Below are 8,435 nucleotides of genomic sequence, written 5' to 3'. Positions count from 1 at the left end.
TTTTGATGAAAACATTTATTTAAAAAAAAAATAACATATATTTGATGGCCAGAGATTGGATGCTTTTCTCTCTTTCTTTCTTTCTTTCTTTCTTTCTTTCTTTCTTTCTTTCTTTCTTTCTTTCTTTCTTTCTTTCTTTCTTTCTTTCTTTCTTTCTTTCTTTCTTTCTTTCTTTCTTTCTTTTATTATACTTTAAGTTCTAGGGTACATGTGCACAATGTGCAGGTTTGTTACATATGTATACATGTGCCATGTTGGTATGCTGCACCCATTAACTCGTCATTTACATTAGGTATATCTCCTAATGCTATCCCTCCCCCTTCCCCCCTCCTCACAATAGGCCCCAGTGTGTGATGTTCCCCTTCCTGTGTCCAAGTGATCTCATTGTTCAATTTCCACCTATGAGTGAGAACATGCGGTGTTTGGTTTTCTGTTCTTGCGATATTCTGAGAATGATGGTTTCCAGCTGCAGCCATGTCCCTACAAAGGACACGAATTCATCCTTTTTTATGGCTGCATAGTATTCCATGGTGTATACGTGCCACATTTTCTTAATCCAGTCTGTCACTGTTGGATACTGGGTTGATTCCAAGTCTTTGCTATTGTGAATAGTGCTGCAATAAACATATTTGTGCATGTGTCTTTATAGCAGCATGATTTATAATCCTTTGGGTATATACCCAGTAATGGGATGGCTGGGTCAAATGGTATTTCTAGTTCTAGATCCTTGAGGAATCGCCACACTGTTTTCCACAATGGTTGAACTAGTTTACAGTCCCACCAACAGTGTAAAAGTGTTCTTATTTCTCCACATCCTCTCCAGCACCTGTTGTTTCCTGACTTTTTAATGATTACCATTCTAACTGGTGTGAGGTAGTATCTCATTGTGGTTTTGATTTGCATTTCTCTGATGGTGAGTGATGATGAGCATTTTTTCATGTGTCTGTTGGCTGTATGAATGTCTTCTTTTGAGAAGTGTCTGTTCATATCCTTTGCCCACTTTTTGATGGGGTTGTTTTTTTCTTGTAAATTTGATTGAGTTCTTTGTAGGTTCTGGATATTAGCCCTTTGTCAGATGAGTAGATTGCAAAGATTTTCTCCCATTCTGTAGGCTGCCTGTTGACTCTGATGGTAGTTTCTTTTGCTGTGCAGAAGCTCTTTAGTTTAATTAGATCTCATTTATCAATTTTGGCTTTTGTTGGCATTGCTTTTGGTGTTTTAGACATGAAGTCGTTGCCCATGCCTATGTCCTGAATGGTATTTCCTAGGTTTTCTTCTAGGGTTTTTATGGTTTTAGGTCTAACATTTAAGTCTCTAATCCATCTTGAATTATTTTCATATAAGGAGTAATGAAAGGATCCAGTTTCAGCTTTCTACTTATGGCTAGCCAGTTTTCCCAGCACCATTTATTAACTAGGGAATCCTTTCCCTATTTCTTGTTTTTGTCAGGTTTGTCAAAGATCAGATAACTGTAGATGTGTGGTATTATTTCTGAGGACTCTGTTCTGTTCCATTGGCCTATATCTCTGTTTTGGTACCAGTACCATGCTGTTTTGGTTACTGTAGCCTTTTAGTATGGTTTGAAGTCAGGGAGCATGATGCCTCCAGCTTTGTTCTTTTGGCTTTGGATTGTCTTGGCAATGCGGGGTCTTTTTTGGTTGCATATGAACTTTAGAGCAGTTTTTTCCAATTCTGTGAAGAAAGTCATTTGTAGCTTAATGGGGATGGCATTGAATCTATAAATTACCTTGGGCAGTATGGCCATTTTCACGATATTGATTCTTCCTATCCATGAGCATGGAATGTTCTTCCATTTGTTTGTGTCCTCTTTTATTTCGGTGAGCAGTGATTTGTAGTTCTCCTTGAAGAGGTCCTTTACATCCTTTGTAAGTTGGATTCCTAGGTATTTTATTCTCTTCATAGCTATTGTGAATGGGAGTTCATCCATGATTTGGCTCTCTATTTGTCTGTTACTGGTGTATAAGAATGCTTGTGATTTTTGCACATTGATTTTGTATCCTGAGACTTTGCTGAAGGTGCTTATCAGCTTAAGGAGACTTTGGGCTGAGATGATGGGGTTTCATAAATATACAATCATGTCATCTGCAAACAGGGACAATTTGACTTCTTCTTTTCCTAACTGAATACCATTTATTTCTTTCTCTTGCCTGATTGCCCTAGAACTTCCAACACTACATTGAATAGGAGTGGTGAGAGAGGGCATCCCTGTCTTGTGCCAGTTTTCAAAGGGAATGCTTCCAGTTTTTGCCTATTCAGTATGATATTGGCTGTGGGTTTATCATAAATAGCTCTAATTATTTTGAGATACGTTCCATCAATACCAAATGTATTGAGAGTTTTTAGCATGAAGGGCTGTTGAATTTTGTCAAAAGCCTTTTCTGCATCTATTGAGATAATCATGTGGTTCTTGTCTTTGGTTCTGTTTATATGCTGGATTAGATTTATTGATTTGCATATGTTGTGCCAGCCTTGCATCCCAGGGGTGAAGCCCACTTGATCATGGTGGATAAGCTTTTTGATGTGCTGCTGGATTCGGTTTGCCAGTATTTTATTGAGGATTTTTGCATCGATGTTCATCAGGGATATTTGTCTAAAATTCTCTTTTTTTGTTGTGTTTCTGCCAGGCTTTGGTATCAGGATGATGCTGGTGTCATAAAATGAGTTAGGGAGGATTCCCTCTTTTTCTATTGATTGGAACAGTTTCAGAAGGAATGGTACCAACTCTGCCTTGTACCTCTGGTAGAATTCGGCTGGGAATCCGTCTGGTCCTGGACTGTTTTTGGTTGGTAGGCTATTAATTATTGACTCAGTTTCAGAGCCTGCTATTGGTCTATTCAGGGATTCAACTTCTTCCTGGTTTAGTCTTGGGAGAGTGTAAGCATCCAGGAAATTATCCATTTCTTCTAGGTTTTCTAGTTTATTTGCATAGAGGTGTTTATAGTATGCTCTGATGGTAGTTTGTATTTCTGTGGGGTCTGTGGTGATATCCCCTTTATCGTTTTTTATTGTGTCTATTTGATTCTTCTCTCTTTTCTTCTTTATCAGTCTTGCTAGCAGTCTATCAATTTTGTTGATCTTTTCAAAAAGCCAGCTCCTGGATTCATTGATTTTTTGGAGGTTTTTTGTGTCTCTATCTCCTTCAGTTCTGCTCTGATCTTAGTTATTTTTGCCTTCTGCTAGCTTTTGAATGTGTTTGCTCTTGCTTCTCTAGTTCTTTTAATTGTGATGTTAGGGTGTCAATTTTAGATCTTTCCTGCTTTCTCTTGTGGGCATTTAGTGCTATAAATTTCCCTCTACACACTGCTTTAAATGTGTCCCAGAGATTGTGGTATGTTGTATCTTTGTTCTCATTGGTTTCAAAGAACATCTTTATTTCTGCCTTCATTTCGTTGTGTACCCAGTAGTCATTCAGGAGCAGGTTGTTCTGTTTCCATGTAGTTGAGCGGTTTTGATAGAGTTTGTTAGTCCTGAGTTCTAGTTTGATTGCACTGTGGTCTGAGAGACAGTTTGTTATAATATCTGTTCTTTTACATTTGCTGAGGAGTGCTTTGCTTCCAACTATGTGGTCAATTTTGGAATAAGTGCGATGTGGTGCTGAGAAGAATGTATATTCTGTTGATTTGGAGTGGAGAGTTCTGTAGATGTCTATTAGGTCCGCTTGCTGCGGAGTTGAGTTCAATTCCTGGATATGCTTGTTAACTTTCTGTTTCATTGATCTGTCTAATGTTGACAGTGGGGTGTTAAAGTCTCCCATTATTATTGTATGGGAGTCTAGGTCTCTTTGTAAGTCTCTAAGGACTTGCTTTATGAATCTGGGTGCTCCTGTATTGGGTGCATATATATTTAGGATAGTTAGCTCTTCCTGATGAATTGATCCCTTTACCATTATGTAATGGCCTTCTTTGTCTCTTTTGATCTTTGATGATTTAAAGTCTGTTTTGTCAGAGAATAGGATTGCAACCCCTGCTTTTTTTTTTGTTTTCCATTTGCTTGGTAGAACTTCCTCCATCCCTTTATTTTGAGCCTATGTGTGTCTCTGCTGTGAGATAGGTCTCCTGTATACAGCAAACTGATGGGTCTTGACCCTTTATCCAATTTGCCAGTCTGTATCTTTTAATTAGACCATTTAGTCCATGTATATTTAAGCTTAATATTGTTATGTGTGAACTTGATCCTGTCATTGTAACATTAGCTGTTTATTTTGCTCATTAGTTGATGTAGTTTCTTCCTAGCATCAATGGTCTTAACATTTTGGCATGTTTTTGCAATGGCTGGTACCAGTTGTTCCTTTCCATGTTTAGTGCTTCCTTCAGTATCTCTTGTAGAGCAGGCCAGGTGGTGACAAAATCTCTAAGCATTTGCTTGTCTGTAAAGGATTTTATTTCTCCTTCACTTATGAAACTTAGTTTGGCTGGATATGAAATTCTGGGTTGAAAATTCTTTTCTTTAAGAATGTTGAATATTGGCCCCCACTCTCTTCTGGTTTATAGAGTTTCTGCTGAGAGATCTGCTGCTAGTCTGATGGGCTTCCCTTTTTGGGTAACCCGACCTTTCTCTCTGGCTGCCCTTAACATTTTTTCCTTCAAGTCAACTTTGGTGAATCTGACAATTATGTGTCTTGGAGTTGCTCTTCTCAAGGAGTATCTTTGTGGCGTTCTCTGTATTTCCTGAATGTGAATGTTGGCCTGCCTTACTAGGTTGGGGAAGTTCTCCTGGATGATATCCTGCAGAGTGTTTTCCAACTTGGTTCCATTTTCCCCCTCACTTTCAGGCACATCAATCAGACGTAGATTTGGTCTTTTCACATAATCCCATATTTCTTGGAGGCTTTGTTCATTTCTTTTTACTCTGTTTTCTCTACAGTTCTCTTCTCACTTCATTTCATTCATTTGATCTTCAATCACTGATACTCTTTCTTCCAGTTGATTGAGTCAGTTACTGAAGCTTGTGTATTTGTCATGTGGTTCTCGTGTCATGATTTTCATCTCTATCAGTTCGTTTATGGTCTTCTCTGCATTGATTATTCTAGTTATCCATTCATCCATTCTTTTTTCAAGGTATTTAGTTTCTTTGTGCTGGGTACATAGTTCCTCCTTTAGCTCTGAGAAGTTTGATCGACTGAAGCCTTCTTCTCTCAACTCGTCAAAGTCATTCTCCGTCCAGCTTTGTTCCATTGCTGGTGATGAGCTGCATTCCTTTGGAGGGGAGATGCACTGTGATTTTTTGAATTTCCAGCTTTTCTGCACTGCTTTTTCCCCATCTTTGTGGTTTTATCTGCCTTTGGTCTTTGATGATGGTGATGTACCGATGGGGTTTTGGTGTGGGTGTCCTTTCTATTTGTTAGTTTTCCTTCTAACAGTCAGGACCCTCAGCTGCAGGTCTGTTGGAGTTTGCTTGAGGTCTACTCCAGACCCTGTTTGCCTGGGAATCAGCATCAGAGGCTGCAGAGGATAGAATATTGCTGAACAGCAAGCCTCACTGTCTGATTCTTGCTCTGGAAGCTTTGTCTCAGAGGTGTACCCCGCCATGTGAGGTGTGAGGTATTGGTCTGCAACTAGTGGAGGATGTCTCCCAGTTACGCTACTCAGGGGTCAGAGACCCACTTGAGCAGGCATTCTGTCCATTCTCAGATGTCAACCTCTGTGCTGGGAGAACCACTGCTCTCTTCAAAGCTGTCAGAGAGGGACATTTACATCTGCAGAGGTTTCTGCTGCTTTTTTTTCAGATATGCCCTGTCCCCAGAGGTGGAGTCTATAGAGTCAGGCAGGCCTCTTTGAGCTGCGGTGGGCTCCACCCAATTCGAGCATCCAGGCATCTTTGTTTACCTACTTAAGCCTCCGCAATGGTGGGCGCCCCTCCCCCAGCATCGCTGCCACCTTGCAGTTAGATCTCAGACTGCTCTGCTAGCAATGAGGGAGGCTCCGTGGGCGTGGGACCCTCCAGGCTTGGTGTAGGATATAATCTCCTGGTGTGCCATTTGCCTCGCCCTGCTTCAGCTCTCGCTGGTTGGGCTGCACCCACTGACCAGCACCGACTGTCTAACGTGCCCCAGTGAGATGAACCTGGTAACTCAGTTGAAAATGCAGAAATCACCCGTCTTCTGTGTCACTCAGGCTGGGAGCTGGAGGCTGGACCTGCTCCTATTCGGCCATCAGACCTCCAAGTCTGAATTTTTAATGCCAGAATTCAAAGAGGAAAATTACTATAGTTCCTGTATGTATTTAAGGGATAATAAGAAGATTTTATGAGTTTGTCCAAAGAAATTCAATAATTTTAATATAATCAACTAATTCCTTTACAAGGATACTTACCAAAATAAGCATGAGGAAATAAAAAATAAGAACAGCTTTATATATTTAGTTTAAAAATTGAATTTGTAATTAAAGGTTTCCTCACCAAGAAAAGTCTAGATTCAGATAGCTTTGCTGATGAATTTGGTCCAACACTTAGGGAGAAATTACTCCAGCTTTATGCATCTCTTATAAAATAGAGGAGGAGGGGAACTTTCCAACTCAGTAGAGGCATCATAACCTTGATAGGCTTAATGCCAGGCTTAATAACCTTGTGTCAAAAAATTACAAATGTATCTGGGCCCCAACTATTTTGTGTTGTAGGATGGTTGTAGATTCTCCCCTGGGCTGACTCCATTTCCCATTTGGTCTGGAGGAAGACAGCAGATGTTGAATCAGTTGGCATGGTGAAAACTAAAATTAAACCTGCCATGGAAGGAAGATGTCCCATGAAGGTTTTCCATACAGAAGCGTTGGAAATGTTTCAGGAGCCATCCAATAGGAAGCCACCTGGGGTCATAAGTCCTATATTCTCTTCAGGAAACCCACAGCCTCAGCTACCTCAACCTCCCTTCTGACCTCTGTAGGGATGGGACATCTGAGAAGAGGCAAGAGGCAGAGGTGCTGCGGACAATTAGGTAAAAGAGTGGGAGAATTGAAAACTGCTTAGGGAAACATCTAGTTGGTTTTTCACAAACTTATTTTTTAAAAAAATAAATTCATGTCTCTGATATACAAAGCTTTACACTCTCAGGGATTGTGCTTTGCTTTTCAAGGGAGTCTCTATCTTCTGTGAATTTTTATCAGGGCATTAAAAAATTAGGTCTTAACTGTTTTCTTTTGAACTGCAAAAAAAAGTGGTGGGTATCTTTGAAACAGAAAATCGTAAGGTTGAACAGACATTATCAAACCATGGAACCTTTGAAATGAGTATACATTTCTCCTCTATACTCTCTTAATATTTGAATATCACTCATATAATTTAACAGATTAATATTAGAGATGATTACATTATGGCTGAAAGTTAAACGGCCTGTGCCAGTTGGCCCTTAAATTTAGTGGCAAAGAAAAGATGAACGCTCAGGTCTTTTTATGTCATTTTTCACTATTTATTTCCAGGTGGTTCATTCATTATCATTTAAAGCATGCTACATGTTGGTAGTTCCTTAGTGAAAACCCCTTCTTCACGTTGTCTAGCAGAGGAGGCCTATGCTAATCTCAGGTGAGCAGCTGGGAGGTTTTCCTTCCTTTTCAATTTTCTACAACAGTCTTTATAGAGTTGGTATATCTTCCTAAAAGATTTCAGAGAATTTAGCAGTGAAGCTATCTGTGTGTGGAGCGTTTTTTTTTTTTTTTTTTTTTTGTAGAAAGGTTTGTAACTATAAATCAAGTGTCTTTCATAGATACAGGACTATTTGGGTTATTTCTTTTTGATTGAGCTTTGGAAATTTATTTCTTTCAAGGAAGTTGCACATTTCATCTACATAGTCAAATTTACTGGCAGAAAGTTGTTCATAATATTCTGTTACATTTTAACATGTGTAGAGCTTGTAGTGATGTCCTCTTTCTCATTTCTGATATTCGTAATTTGTGTTTTTTCTTTTCTCCTGATTGGTCTGGCCAGAGGTTGATCAGTTTTATTAATCTCAAATGATCAATTTTGGTTTCATTGATTTTCTCTATTGTTTTTCCATTTTTAAAAAATAACAATGGTATATATTTAAGAGGTACAACATGATGTTTTGATATACATATACATAGTGAAATGATTACAAGTTAACAAATGTGTCTCTCTTCACATAGTTACCTTTTTTAAAGGGTAGGAGCACCTGAGATCTACTCTGTTAGCAAATTTCCAGGATATAATACACTATTATTAACTATAATAACTGCCCTTGGTAACCACCGTTCTACTCTCTGCTTCCATATATTCAACTTTTTTAGATTCCACATATACGTGACATCATGCACCATTTTTCTTTCTGTATCTGGATAATTGGGTTATTTCATTTAGCATATGTCTTCCAGTTTCATCCATGTTGTTGCAAATGGCAGAACCTCTCTTTTTGAAGGCAGAATAATATTCTAAGAGGACATGAGTGGATGAGCAGATAAGACATGGTT

Source organism: Macaca mulatta, chromosome 3 (assembly GCF_049350105.2).
Source record: "Macaca mulatta isolate MMU2019108-1 chromosome 3, T2T-MMU8v2.0, whole genome shotgun sequence".
NCBI classification, from domain to species: Eukaryota; Metazoa; Chordata; class Mammalia; order Primates; family Cercopithecidae; genus Macaca; species Macaca mulatta.
Note: the sequence above shows the minus strand (reverse complement) of the source record.